Source organism: Xenopus laevis, chromosome 5S (assembly GCF_017654675.1).
Source record: "Xenopus laevis strain J_2021 chromosome 5S, Xenopus_laevis_v10.1, whole genome shotgun sequence".
In the NCBI taxonomy this organism is placed as follows: domain Eukaryota; kingdom Metazoa; phylum Chordata; class Amphibia; order Anura; family Pipidae; genus Xenopus; species Xenopus laevis.
This window is the reverse complement of record NC_054380.1, coordinates 11,946,706-11,960,821: the sequence shown is the minus strand read 5'-3', so window position 1 is coordinate 11,960,821 and position 14,116 is coordinate 11,946,706.

The following is a 14,116-nucleotide window of genomic DNA, read 5'->3' as shown; positions in this document are numbered from 1 at the left end:
TAGAGGCACTTAATCATGGGTTCCACTAGTGCCCCTGTGGTTTTCCTAGAGTGCCTGACGGCCCCCTTTGAAAGTATTGCTGAGGGTCTAGCAATGTAAACATTCTAGTGCTCTGCAGGTTTGAGCGTGAAAAAAAACGCATTTACTAATTGGTCCCAGTATATTCTGTGGTTTACTCGGTTGTATTTGAGTGGGTTTATTTAGACACGTCAAAAAAACATGTTTAAATGCAATTTATCTGTTTTTTTCTTACTCAGCGTACGTTTAAGAAAACACATGAGCAAACGCCTGTGTGTAAGAGCCTTTATTTTCCCATACGAAACAGCTGTATAATGTCCCAGTGCTGCCTTATGTCTTGTGCTGATTCATCACTGATTGTTGTGAGTGTCAGCTCCATGACGTGTAACCCACCAGCCAGCCCTCAGCCCCAGACAAATGATCCAAAACTTGTTGCTTTCCCCCAAGAAGCTGATTCTAGAGCTAGGAATGGAGGTGCTACATTTTCTCTTGGCTCTAAGGAGACAAATAAGATATTATCATATTCCCACTGGTACAGAGAGGCCACTGTGCAGGAAGATCTGCATATTTTGTATTTCTGGCTCATTTACGAATTTGATAAATGTTATTCTCAGCTGCTGAGGGGGACAGCCAATCACAGCCCTGCAGTCACACAAGCACAGACAGGCTTCAGTTCCCTATCAGGTCCTGCTAGCTGCTGATTGGTTCCTGTCCTACAGTGCAGTGAGCTGAGAGCTGCCGGCTCCCCTGCACAGCCTGGGAATTCAGGGAGCAGGAAGTGGAAGGGAAATTAAATTATTAGGGTTTTTGCAGAAATATTCAATACATCAGCGTGAAACACTACTTTTTGAAACACAATTCTTCTATATCTAAATGAGTATAATGCACTGGTACATTCCTATTTTTTACACATTATGGGGCAGATGTATCAAGGGTCAAATTTCGAGGGGTTAAATCCCTCGAAATTCGACTGGGGAATAGAATCGAATAGGCAATTCGGGCGAATTTACGCGCTGGTGAATATTCGCCAGGCGAATAGGCGCTCGATTGAATATTCGCTCGAAGGATTTTCATTCGATCTAATGCCTTTTTATTAGATCAAAAACTTGGAAAACAAGCCTATGGGAATTTCCCATAGGCTTTTAAAGCAATTCGGTAGGTGGCGAAGTAGGCAGTCGAAGTATTTTTAAAAGAGACAGTACTTCGACTATCGAATGGGCGAATAGTCGCAGCGTTTTTGCGCTCGATCCAGTACTTCGACTATCGAATGGCGAATAGTCACAGCGTTTTTGCGCTCGATCTATTCGAATCATTCTACTCAGGCGAATTAACTCCAATTCGATAGTCGAGGAGCACAAAAAACTACTCGAAATTCTAGCTTTTTTTCCCTCTATTCATTCACCCGAGCTTGGTGAATGGTCCCCTATGTCTCCTTTAAAAATATCCCTCTAAAAAGACAGGCAAAGGCAAACTTCAATGACCACCAATGAATTAAAAATGTAAATTACCCTGAGCCCCAATAAACTGACTGACTTATTAGCCATTTCATTTATTATTTTACTATTTATTTGAACTCTTACTGACTAATTATTGGGCCCATAGGAAAATCAATTGAGCCCCTTAAACTTATGCAGGTTACATAACTTATGCCAAAATTTACGTTACTTACGTTATAAGAAACTTATGTAACATGGATATTAAGCAACGGCAGAGCAGTGTGACGGGCAGTAATGTAACTACCCTCTTCCGGGCCGTACTGCATTTGCTGCGGTGTGCAACCCTTGCTCCCCCAGTAGTTAACGCCATTGGTGACGGGGCAGGTAGATTTGTAGGGTATAAAATTTGATCAATCTCCATTGCCTTCCCAATGGACTGATTCTTAATTAGCACATTAATTAATGGCACTATTTATATGAACTACCTATTATAGAGTAACATCAGCGATTTATATTGGGAGCTGCTAACTGAACTATATGAGTCTCCTACATGAATTTGCTAGCTGTCATGTGCCTAGTTATTAGGCCCCTATCAGTTCCACATGGCCACTAATAGTTCCTGGGTCACAGCAGTTGCAGGGCCTGTTCCCCCTATAGTTACATCCCTGTTTCTCAGTACAATGGTTGGTGAGGTATATTATAGTAGCTGTGGTGGGAAAAAAAATCCAAAAAAGTTAAAACCTTTTGTTCAAGATGTTTATACACATAGAGATCTGCTCATTTGGCAATTTCGCTAAATGAGTGTCTCTCTCCCCGATATGCCCACAATATCGAGCTGATCTGATCATGGGCCCAACAATTGGATCATAATGAAAGGGATACGGGCAGTCGGATCGTGGGACCGTGTTAATGAACAAATGCGGCAGGAAGTCCGACTTTCAGCCAAAAATCGATCGGGAAAGCCCATCGGAGGGCCCCACACACGGGCCAATAAGCTGACTTGGTCTGTCGGTAGCTTTTAACGTCCCATGTATGGCCACCTTTACTGCTAGTTGATCAGTTCTGTAGCACACACAAGGGGTATAGCTCCTGCATGTTTGTGTTCATGGGGGCCATATACATATACAAAATTTCTGATGGCAGCCCTGCCCAGGTGCAATCCTGGCCCTTTTGCTGACTGAGGGGGTTTGTTGCCGCCTCTCCACACCCCTCGTGCTAACCTTTTATTTGCCATGGGAGGGGGCAGCACGCTAGCGCAAAGAAGCACAATTTTGCTTCTTGCAGTAGTAGAAGAGCAAAATTTCTGGGTTGAAAACTGGAAATCCGGCTCTTAAAGTTACCAGGATCGGCATGCAGCATTTTTTGCCGCCCCTGGTACCCAGCAGGGAACTGCCGCCTGAGTGAGTTTCTCAACTTGCCTCATTGGCCCAGAGCCCCTGTGCATCCCACTCCTATTTATCAGTGAATAAAACATATTGGTGTGAATGAGGGCAGATAAATGAGATGTAGTTGTTTCAGTTGTTTCTAAGTTCAAGATAAAGATAATTTAATTATACTAAAAAATTAGATGCTCAGCTGATTCAGAGGGGAAGGAGTGACGTTAGAGTTTAGTCGTAGGGGCAGATTTATCAAAGGTCGAGGTGAATTTTCAAATGAAAAAAATTCTAATTTCAAGCTATTTTTTGTGTACTTCGGCTAGGGAATAGTCCACATTTGATTTGAATTTGAAAAAAAAACGAAAATTCAATATCGATTATCATGTACTGTCTCTTTAAAAATTCGACTTCAACCATTCACCATCTAAAACCGGCTGAATTGCTGTTTTAGCCTATGGGGGACCTCCTAGAACCTACTTGGAATCAAATGGTGGACTTTGAAAAATCAAAGGTTTTTTTGGGAAAAACTTAGAATGAAATTCAAGAGAATTCGGACCTATTCGGCCAGAAAAAAATTCCACCCTTGATAAATATGCCCCTAAGTGTCAATTTACTAACAACAAAATTACTAGTGCCCAGAGCAACAATTCCTCAGATACCCATAGAATCAGAAGGGCTGAATATAGATCAGTTCTGCAATCTCCATAAATTGTATTCTGACATATTAGGGAAAAGTATTAAAGAGCCTCTAAGGCTCTAAACACTCAAAATGTCCTGCTGAGTTGTGCTTAGAACAAAGAAATAACTATGCTGTTATAGTTTTATGGTATCTCTCCACAGTATATAGACTATGAGCAAACCGAGGGGGGTGTTCCTGCTGAATTGTGCTTAGTACAGAGGAATACCGATGCTGCCATAGTTTTATGGGATCTCTCTGTACAGACTATGAACAAACTTTGGGGACTGTTCCTGCTGAATTGTGCTTAGTACAGGGGAATACCTATACTGCCATAGTTTTATGATATATCTCGTATAAACTTTGAGCAAACTTTGGGGCTGTTCCTGCCAAATTGCTCTAAGTAAAGGAGAATACCAGTGATGTAATTTTTTATGGTATCTCTCTGTACAGACTATGAGCAAACTTAGGGGCTGTTCCTGCTGAATTGTGCTTAGTACAGGGAATACCTATGCTGCCATAGTTTTATGGTATCTCTTTGTACAGGCTATGAGCAAACTTAGGGGGATGTTCCTGCTGAACAAGAAAGTAGGATATTTGTATGGGAGAGGCCAAAGTGATAACAAAGCACAGGTGTTAGTTCAGTATATTAGCAATCAGAAGCACCCACTGATTCTTGAAGTGCAAATTGAATATGTATTTCTTATAGTAATTAGCTAAACAGTTCCAAGACTTGGACTGACCCTTGTATGTTGTTGCACAGGAAAGCAAACAAATACAACAACAAAGTGATTATTATCACAATAATAATTAAACTTCTTTTCTATGTAGAAAGTCACTAAATTATTTTTAAAACCACAGCAATTGTTAAAACTTGGTGGCCGTTACAGTAAAGAAACCGCTCCTTTATTGATGGTAAAACCTAATTTCTTTTAGTCTATGCTTTCATATCATTGAGCGAAATGTTAATTAAACAATATATATGAACAGTAAATTCTATTTGTTCTCTGTTCTATAAAAAAAAAATTACTTATTTTATTTGCACCCCTAAGTTAATTTGGTTGCTGGTCCCTGAGCCTTTTGAACAGGGGCAATTCTGCCATGAGGAAAGACAAGAACCTTTTTCAGGGGACCAGAAAGATGGTATAAAATGCGTTGTGCTGTTGTGAAAGAAGTATAAAATCTGAGCTGTCGTGCTCAAGGAAGTCTACTTTCCTATTTACTATAGGATGGAGTGAGTTTTTTCGCTGGAGTCTTTGCAGCAAAAGGCCCCAGGCCAAGGAGCTGCCTGGTAATGGATTTCTGTGAAAGAGACTGGAATGTGCTCACACTCCAGATGAGTGTTGGAGCCGGCCTGAAGATTTCTGTGAGATGATGTGGATGCCTGTACCAGTTCTGTGTGAGCCCTTAGTGAGTTTTGGCCTGAGGGAAGGTTATTGAAAGGTCTCAGCGTGTGTCCCTTGTATGAGGACAGGTGTTGATTGTGTGCCTGCTAAGTGGAAGCTACTGCCACTATCCCAAGGAGAGGTATAGGGGGTAGGTAGCGCTACCTGGGGTCAAGAGCTCTTGTGTCCTGGGTAGAGGCTGTGCCAGGCCAATTGCACTTTGCATTTTTCCCAGTTCTATAAAGTTATATTGGCTATTGCACGTGTGTGTTTACTTATTGTTTCCTAGTGGGGCCATCCATAGGTGTATCCCGGAGAAATTGCCAGTACCCTTCCATTTAGAAAAGGGGATTCAGGACCTGTTTATGGTAAGATATTAATGATATACATTCATCATAGATAAGATAAAATCGGGGCAGGTACAAAGCGCAATTCGACAGAACATTTTCAGTTAAAGGAGAAGGAAAGTCTTTTTGCACTTGGTGGAGCCAAATGTCTTACCTGAAACCCCTTTCCTTCTACTTCAAGATGAAAAGCTCCTCAACTTGGAAAATGTAAATGTTAGTATTGCTATAAAAATATAATATATAAGTTACAGTGTAATGCTTGGGAGACAGATCTGTTTCCATGATATTCAGTTCAGCACATTCACACGCAGGGCCCTGGGGGATTATGGAAGAGGCAAAAATGTTTCTTATTTGCATAGACAGAGTATACGGATGCATTATTCATAGGCAGCAGCTGTGGGAACAGTGGAGAGTTCTGATAATTATAACCTCAATGATCATGTTATACACAGCACCGGGGAATGATACTTCTCCAGCAGAAGGCTTTGCATTGTACCTGCAGGAAGCTATCCAGATTATCTACTTGGAAATTCTATGGATATGTCATGCGGTCCTGCTGGGCAATGGCACATAGGAAGAATGTCAGCTAAGTGGATGGGAAAATATTGTGATGTGAGATAGATCACAGGGATTAGCTCATAGCCTATACAGTGGGATATCATAAAACTATGGCAGCATAAATATTTGCCTGTACTAAACACAATTCAGCAGGAACAGCCCTTAAGCAGTGGCATAACTATAGAGAAAGTAGACAATGCAATTGCAGGGGGCCTGGACAGTGGGATTGGCTTCCTCTAAAACTATGGCAGCATAAATATGTACTAAGCACAATTCAGCAGGAACATCTCCTAAGTTTACTCATAGCCTGTACAGAGAGATCCCATAAAACTATGGCAGCATTAATATTTGCCTGTACTTAGCACAATTCAGCAGGAATGTCAACTAAGTGGATGAGATTTATTAAACCTCCACTTTTGCTTTATAGCGTTGCTGTGTTGTCAAAATTACTAGGAGTGCCGTTGCTTGATGCAAATTTTTATATATATATATATATATATATATATATATATATATATATATATATATATATATATATATATATATATATATATATATATACACATACATATATACAGAAATCTTATAGAGGGACCTGCACTCCAAAATCTTGTTTTACAAAGTTTTATAGATTCATCACTCGTGCATCCAACGTTTCGGCCCTCGTTGTCTCGTAACAAAAGATTTTGGAGTGTGGGTCCCTCTATAAGATTTATACAATTAAAATTGACCCAGGACCCACAAACGGATATTGGAGTTAGAGTGCGATACCTACTGCACTTATGTGTGTATATATATATATATATATATATATATATATATAGAATGCACATAAAAAATAAAACAAGCTAGGGACCACCATTCGGGGTTTACCTTGACGTGGTATGGTGGCTTATCAATTTTATGATCATAACTTTGTAACAAAATAACCCCTATTTGGGTACATATGCAATAGCATTTATTATACTTATATATACTTTAAAGCCTTTAGAGTGCTCCCACAACCCCCCTGTCTTGATATTGTATATTTAGCCGGAAGCTGTGGCATAGCTTCAGTGGTTGTAGCACCCCATACCCCCCTTTAAACTAGTGGTGATCCTATGCTTTTAAAATTGGGCGTTTGTTTTGGGAATATCTCTCCTTTAAAAGCCTGATTGCTGGCTGGGGAGGATTTAGCCCTCAGTGAAAAAACAGCGTTCAACGGACATTGATTACAGGTAATGCTAGAATGCACATAAAAAAATAAAACAAGTTAGGGACCGCCATTCGGGGTTTACCTTGACGTGGTATGGTGGCTTATCAATTTTATGATCATAACTTTGTAACAAAATAACCCCTATTTGGGTACATATGCAAGAGCATTTATTATACTTATATATATATATACTTTAAAGCCTTTAGAGTGCTCCCACAACCCCCCTGTTTTGATATTATATATATATATATATATATATTGGTCCAACCAGATCGCACTCCATATTTAAAACATAGCTTTTATTAGCTTGTTAAAATGTATCAAAAAATGGCATTCTTCACAACATAGTAGCAGCGTCATTTGTATCAAGACACTTATCTGTTAAAAGTCCAGCATAAACGCTATATTCATCCACACTCACGCGACGTTTCGGGACACATCCGTTCCCTTTCTCAAGCGTATGTATCGTGTAGTAGCGTGTAGGACTCCATTGCACACACTTTCTGCTTCCTCGTTAGGCGGGGCATACGTGGTAAGTAACTGTGATGATGCTTCCTCACCTGGAGGCCGGATCTGCACGTCAGTCACCACATATCTCCACCCTCCCGTTACTATGCAAAGTCCATAGTTACCAAAGAAAAGAAATATATCAGTAACAGCAAATTACATGGATTGACAGGCTAGGGACTCTCAGTCCAAGGGGTCTAAATCGTGATTTTGACTTGCATTTATTTCTGTAAAGTACCCATTTAGGGTGAGTAGTAATATTTTGGGCAACTAATATTATTTTGTGTATATTTTTTCTTTATAAGTACTTTTGTATTTTTTAAAAAAAAAAAAAAAAAATTTTTTTTTTCTTTTTTGCCATTTCATCTGTCAACTTTTGCTTTTCATTTTGGCATAATTTGCTCAAACAACTACAATTATCAGATATAGTGAAAAATGCCCATGTAATTTGCTGTTAGTGATATATTTCTTTTCTTTGGTAACTATGGACTTTGCATAGTAACGGGAGGGTGGAGATATGTGGTGACTGACGTGCAGATCCGGCCTCCAGGTGAGGAAGCATCATCACAGTTACTTACCACGTATGCCCCGCCTAACGAGGAAGCAGAAAGTGTGTGCAATGGAGTCCTACACGCTACTACACGATACATACGCTTGAGAAAGGGAACGGATGTGTCCCGAAACGTCGCGTGAGTGTGGATGAATATAGCGTTTATGCTGGACTTTTAACAGATAAGTGTCTTGATACAAATGACGCTGCTACTATGTTGTGAAGAATGCCATTTTTTGATACATTTTAACAAGCTAATAAAAGCTATGTTTTAAATATGGAGTGCGATCTGGTTGGACCAATATAACTAAGAAGCGGAATTACTCACTGCTATTGGGATCAGCACCCTTGACTCTGATATACATTGGGATTAGTGCATCATAAACGTTGGAATTGTGTATATATATATATATATATATATATATATATACACACACACATGTGCTCCCACAACCCCCCTGTTTTGATATTATATATATATATATATATATATATATTTTATTTTATTTTTTTTATTTTTTTTCATCCAGAAAATGTGCGCACTCCAACTCTTAATAATCCATTTATTTATGATGTAAAACAGTACATTAACGTTTCGGTTGTGGTCTACAACCTTTATCAAAATGTATACATTTTAATAAAGTTTGTAGACCACAACCGAAATGCGGAGTGCGCACATTTTCTGGATGAATATACTACACACAACTAAGTGCAGCACCCAAAGTGGAACTGAAGGACCGAGAGTGTGCAGACTGTTTGGGTATGTCTCTATCTATACATACATGGAATTGGTAATGTATTTATCTTGCCATGTGGTCTGGGGTATTCTATATGGGATTGGCACTGTATTTCCCCTGTTGTTGTTCTGAGGTATTGTACAGGCGAACGATATAAGATTGTAACTCCAGCATGTGGTATATAGCACAGTGTTAACACCACTATACCTAATGTCAGCCTTAAGCAGGTAGTCTAGTAAATACAGGGTTATCTAGCACCTTATGCCCACTGGTACTCCTGCCTTGAGCATTCTGAAAGATACATTAGCTAGGGGCCTGCAAGGAGATGTTCCGATCCTCCTGTGTGCAGTTCAACCATGGTAGGTGGGCAGACACATATATACGGAAATACACTTTAACTCTTTCCTCTCCATTACTAGAGCAATAGGAGCAAACGTCACAGGAGCAAAGTGGCAATTACAAAAGGCTTGGCATTTTGCAGCTATTCTTTGCCCACAGTTTTTAAATGAGGATGAATATATGGTAGATGAACCCTAACTATAAATAGGATTTATGTTAGTTTAATCCAAATTGATTAAAACAAATAGACTTTTATACTCCATACATCAATGAAATGGAAGTCTTTATGAATGAAAATGTTCAATTTATATAATCCCACGCAGAGAGTTTAAAAGGATGTGACTTCCATTCTAAATATAATCCATTAATGGTATTTGTGGGACTGCGGGGACATGCAACCCTGCTGCACTGAAACAATAAACAAGAAATTAATGAATTGTAATGGGAAAGCCTCTGGCTTAGAAATTGGGATCCAAAAGCTTTTAAATGTGTTTATATAGAACACCTGAGTTTGTGAATGTGAGTTAAACAAAGGGCCAACAAATGCACAAATAAATCCCCTACATGAACTTGCATATTTGCTGTAGTGTCCAGAATTTTAGAGCTAAAAAACCCCCAAAATCCATGCTGGAAGGAGAAGTATGTCACCAAAGATGGCAGCCACCATCATCAATCTGCAGCTCTACAAGGACTGGACATACGTATGGGTTGCAGATAATTTGGAGCTATTGGAAATGATTTCAATGGGATGCAAACTGGGGAGTCTGTGTACTGATGTTTGCAAGGGGGCTCTTTAATTCCCATTTAAAACAAGAAGTCTGCCTTTTTGTTGTGATTATTATTACAATTATTTATAAATACAACTTCTGTAGAAGTGCACTTAACTGAAATACAAAAGAACTGATAAGGCCCTACCATACCTAAAGTATCTGAGATTTGTGTGTTTATAATTTACATAGAGAGGATATGGGATATGTACGATGGGACAGCTAAAAGGTGCCAGGAATATAAAAGAACAGTAACACCAAAAAATGTAAGTGTTTTAAAGGAATGACAATAAAATTTAGTGTTGCCCTGCACTGTTCAAACTGGTGTGTATGAACTGATGTCAATGCACAATGTCATTTAAATGAGATTGTGCATTTACATCAGATTGCTGCTGGAGAGGATTCATTGGGTCTTGCATTGACAGTCTTAATCTACAGGATTTGTGTATGAAAGGTAGCAAGTCAGATGAGCGGTTTAGTTACTCAAATAAAGAAACGCTAAGAAGAAAACATTTATTTATATTTGTTCAAAAATCTTTCCTTAGTTGGCAGCACTACCACCAAGGCATTCATCATGTTCTGTAGTTAGAACATAGGTCTGGCACCCTTCCCACTTGTATGAACTAGATAGAGATCATGGGTATGTAGGGACCCAAAGAGTTAATTCCCTACAGAGAGTCACATGGCTGAGCTATGGGGTTTCCCAGGGGCTGGGGCCAGATCATTGTCGGTGCAGCATGGCAGATACTGGAAGATACCACAAGGTGTCGCTGCTGCACCACTTTACTATAAAATGGAGAGCCATATGCTCAGACAGCCATTACAGATTTCTGCTGTCTTACTGCTGGATGTTACTTCTTGGAGGAGAGAGTGAATTCAGCAGCCAAGATGTAGAGGCAGGAGGCCTCTGAGCCTGGGGTGGGTGACCCCATGTCTGGGAGCTCGATCAGGAGAGTCTGTTTTTCCAAACCTGAATATGTAAATGCTTGCGCTATAGACAGTGCTGGGAGCTACAGTTCAGCTACGGATTCATCAAAACTGCATTTCTTGGATAAAGAATCTCATTGATGTGGATGCCTGTTTCCGCTCTGTGTGAGCCTGCCAGCTCTGTGTGTGAGCCCTCGGGTGAGTCTGCCTGGGGAGAGTAGAGGAAAGGGAGAGGATCCAGCGGGGTTTCTATTGTGTCACAGGCTGTTTGTGTGCCTGCTATGTAGGAGCCAGTACCTTGTCCATCGGGAAAGGTACTTGAGAAAATAGCGCTAACTGGACCATTTGTGCCCTTGTTGGGAAAAGGGACAGAGACTCTTTGTCACCAAAGGAGTAGTGCGGGACTTTGCCTGGTAGGGAATTACCAGGATAGGACTGACACAGGGTCATCAGGGTAGTGGTCATGCTTTTTAATACATATATATATATATATATATATATATATATATATATATATATATTACAGTTTATTTCCCCTTTAATCTGCCCTTATAAAGTTGATATTTTTATAAAGCAAGTGTGTGTATTAAATGTTTTCCTAATGGAGCCACCCGCAGGTGTATTCCTGGATCCCATAAAGTGGAGGTACTGCCAGAGAAGAGTTTTCCCAGTACCCTTTCACCTAGCAAAGGGGACTCAGGACCTGCAATTGGTAAAAAATGGTATGATGTATAACCTTTGGCACAGGGGGGTGGCCAAAAAGGGGTTACATGTAGTGAGGGTAAATTTCCATTACAGAAGACATAAGGAGACACAAGGAAGCACCACGTCTACTATTCAAGGTATCCACTACCCTTCCATAAGGTAGCTATATGTTATGTCAAGAGCTGTCATTATGGGGTTGAAGAGTCATGGAGATGCCAGCAATACATACACATATCAGAGCCTGGTGCACATGTGAAACGCATGGGTATATTTTCTTGCTGCATTTGTGTGTGAAAACCATCACTTCTTGGCACAAGTCAGTTGCATATACTGACACAAGCTGCCATGGGAACCCTGGTGTTGTCAGCAGGCGAGTCCCTTTATAATTTTTTCTTAGTAGATTCTATATAAAAATAGTATACTTCCTTGAACAACTTCTCTCTGGCTCCTACTCCTTATTTATTATAGGCTTCAGGCAAGACAAGTTATTTGTGACTCACAGAAGTCCATCTGCTGGAAGCTGAATTTCTGAGCCAGAGAAGATTCACGAGGCTTCAGATTAAGTAATTGTTCAAAGTGTTTCGGCAGCATTACATTTGCTTGTTTTTTCATGAAAATGTCTTAAAAAGGCTATTGATTTTAGAGACCACGTGAGCCATGAGTATAGAGTTCCATGTTCTCTTATAATCCTCACTAGGTTGAACCACAGGAAACATGATTGCTGTTCAGTTGTGTCAGCAGTTGACTTTTTATCACGCCAATTGTACCCATTTAGATTGCAATAATCAATATGTCCATACATATGAACGGTCACATTTGGCAGATGTACTTGATAGGTGTGCCTGTGGCCTGGGCAGGAGTTTACAGTGGTCACGGCAGTCAAGGGCTCCATAGCACAGGGTGGCCAAAGAGATGGAAAAGTGTGAAGGGATGGGGCTTTTGGGAAGTGAGCAGGGCTTGGGTGGGTCATGCATGGAGTTTTTAGCTTAATTGGGAAATGATCAGGGCAGACTAGATGCATGTGAGGTCCTTTTTTCACTGGGGCCCTTTCTACTAGTTGGTAGTGTCCACCTCCCAAGGGGCCCAGATGACCAGTGGGAAAATAATTGGGTTGTTATTATTATTATTATTATTATTATTAACATGTATTTATATAGCGCCAACATATTGCGTAGCGCTTTAAAGTAAATGTGATTATACAACTAAATCACATGAATTATATACATAGAACATATGGAGTTACATACATCACAATCAATACCAGTACAAAAGGTGAGGAAGGCCCTATGCAGAAAGAGCTTACACTCTAAAGGGAAGGGACTAAAACACAAGGTGTGGGAGTGGGCAAGATCGAATTAAGTGGGTGAGAAATGTGGTACTGTCTGTGGTGTTGCGTTTGGTAGTTAAGCAGAGTGAGGTTAGGCTTCTCGAAAGAAGTGCATTTTAAGAGATTTCTTGAAAGCAGAAAGATTGGGAGAAAGTCGGACAGACCGTGGGAGAGAGTTCCAGAGGAGGGGTGTAGCCCTTGCAAAGTCTTGAATGCGAGCATGTGAGTAGGTAATGAGAGAAGAGTTGAGTAGTAGGTCAGTAGAGGAGTGTAGTAAGCGGTTGGGTGAGTATATAGAGATAAGTTCAGAGATGTAGGGTGGGGCAGAGTTATGAAGTGCTTTGAATGTCAGGGTCATTAATTTGAATTTAATTCTGAGAAGTAGTGGAAGCCAGTGCAGGGATTGACAGAATGGCGAGGCAGAGGAGGAGCAGTTTCTGAGGTGTATGAGCCTCGCAGCAGTGTTCATTATGGACTGGAGAGGTGACAGACTCTGGAGGGGAAGGCCAATTAAAAGAGAGTTACAGTAGTCTAGACGTGATATGATGAGAGAGTGAATAAGAATTTTGGCAGCATCTTGGGTGATAAATGATCGTATTTTGGATATGTTCCTTAGGTGGAAGTGACATGATTTAAAAAGTGGATATGAGGAGTGAATGACAGGGCAGAATCTAGGATAACCCCAAGGCACCGGGCCTGGGGAGAGGGGGTGATAGTGGAATTGTTAGCTATGATGGATACTTCCGGGATGTTACTGGTGTTAGTTGGAGGAAAAAGAACCATTTCAGTTTTAGAGAGGTTTAATTTAAGGTAGCGTTGCGACATCCAGGTAGAGATAGCGGACAGGCAGGAGGAGACGCCAGTTAGGAGATCTGGGTTGAGATCAGGAGATGAGAGATAGATCTGAGTATCGTTAGCATAGAGGTGGTAGTGGAAACCATACGAGTTGATTAATTTGCAGAGGGAGGAAGTGAAATAGTGGGGTCCTAAGTTTGGTTCCAGCCGGGGCTCTATGTGCAATGTGTTTTTATCTTCACGCCGTGGTTTTCCTCCAAAAATACATGGGTGGGCAGATTTATCAGAGATAATAGTGCTGCTCCAGCAGAATTCTGCACTGAAATCCATTTCTCAAAAGAGCAAACAGATTTTTTTATTTTCAATTTTGAAATCTGACATAGGGCTAGACATATTGTCAGTTTCCCAGCTGCCCCAGTCATGTGACTTGTGCCTGCACTTTAGGATGGAATTACTTTCTGGCAGGCTGTT